The following is a 2016-nucleotide window of genomic DNA, read 5'->3' on the forward strand; positions in this document are numbered from 1 at the left end:
GTAACGCTGTACTTCGTTAATTTTGACAATGACGACTGTTTGCTTCACCTTGCCTCGTTTCGAATTGGGATTACATTGAAACAACGTGCGAAACACGATACGTGTTTCTACGTAATTTTGTATTGTTAATTTTAATACGTTGCGCCCTCTCGTGTTCCCCTTTGTGTTTTCTGTACTTTTGATAAAAATATTCTTTAAATTATTTATATCATGTATTTATTTATTTGAGTAGTTATTTGAATATTTGGCGCCATCTGTTATCAAGAAAATCAGTTAGAGTTTAAATATAGGACAATTTTTCTTTTTGTAAATTTGAAATTTATATAAATACACTACTCTACTCTTGTACGAATAGATTCTGCAAAATGTAAAAAAGGCAATTAAACAAGACGGAAGAACGAAATTGGAGAGAATTTAGTTATAAAAATATAAACAAGTGGTTCTTTTTTTTTCCAATGATATTTTATAAGAAATTTTGAACTGAATTATTGAATAATAAGATATTAGAAATTACTTTGCTATGTTCAAACTTTATTTTATATATTTTATATATTGTAGGATAAATCGTGCATTTGATACAAAATACTTAAGATAACAAATGGCGCTTATTTTCTAAATAAATTCAGTTATCTCTTCGAAATTTGAAACTTATGGTCTTCAATTTCAAGACCGACTCTTGGCCTAGAATCCATATTTTTACATATTTCTCCAATTATTCCAAAATTCTTGAGAAGCTCTCGAATAATATCCTTTCAACACCTCTATAAAATCTCTTTCATAAATTTAATTCTTCTCTGTCGCTCGCTGTTGTTTCAATGTAACATAATTCCAATTATGTCTATTATCGACTAGTTACACGCGCAACCAAGTTTCCAACACTTGCGATCGCCCTAAAAGCGATGCACACGAGAACCATATCTCTTTAGAACAAGATTAATCGCAATTTTCCCAAGTGTTTAACACGAGCACAAAGCACGTCGAAGACCTAAATCTTGACTCCCCTTAGAGCAGAATAATTTATTCCTCTCGCGAATGATAAAACGTAAAACAGATTAAAAAAAGGAAAAAAAAAAAAAAAAAAAAGGAAAAGAAGCTCAAAACAATAAGAAATAAGCGAAAAGCGCAGTAACTGCGTTTGAACAAACGGTTTGAAACGAAAATATGCTCGACAATTAAATTGAGAAAAAAAGAAAAAACGCGAGAAAACGAAATAAGAAGAAGAGGAAAAAGAGGAAGAAGGGAAAAGAAACATCGGAATCTCGTTAACGGATAGTCTCACAGGCGGATTTTGTTGAACGTGTGTAATAAAACGTGAAAAAAAAAAAAAAAGAAAAAAAGAAAAAAGCTAATAAGCACGTTTTGGCCATTGGCATTGACGCGACAACCAATCACGTTATCTTTTAAATATTATTATTAACGGTTAAAGAATAATAATTAAAAAAAAAAATTGTTAATGATGTTATTAAAGGAGCGATTTAAAATGCAAAAAAAAAAAAGTAAATAAATATGTAGAAGATATAAACTTATAACCGATAATCATCACCTCGATTGGTGGAATAAACCATTCTCGATCTTTAAATCAGCTAATCAATTAATTAAAGTAATTTAAAAAAGTAAATTAAAACACTTAATGGTTCGCGCCGGAACGGTAGAATACAAAGTAGGGGAAGAGTGATTAAATGAAAAATGTTTAAAATATAAAATATCGCGGTTATCTCACGTGAGTGTCGTTAGAAAACAAAAAAAAAAAAAAAAAGAAAAAAAAAAGGATCGCGGAAAAAGAAAAATATTAAATTACAAGCTTCGACATTGGCACGGTGTCGATCGAATTGAAAGAAAAAAATAAAAAATAAAAAAAATAATAACAAAGACAAAGAAATTGAAAAGAAACAAAAGAAGAAAAGCGAGAAAATATGTTTACAAAAAAAGAAAAGAAAAAAAAAGGTGATACGAGGGTGATACTATGCGTTTAAATGCCACGGTTTCCATGATTTCGTTTCGCGATGGAATTTTCTT

The sequence above is a fragment of the Apis florea genome, unplaced genomic scaffold, assembly GCF_048593485.1.
Source record: "Apis florea isolate Af1SG1 unplaced genomic scaffold, ASM4859348v1 contig_3696_pilon, whole genome shotgun sequence".
NCBI classification, from domain to species: domain Eukaryota; kingdom Metazoa; phylum Arthropoda; class Insecta; order Hymenoptera; family Apidae; genus Apis; species Apis florea.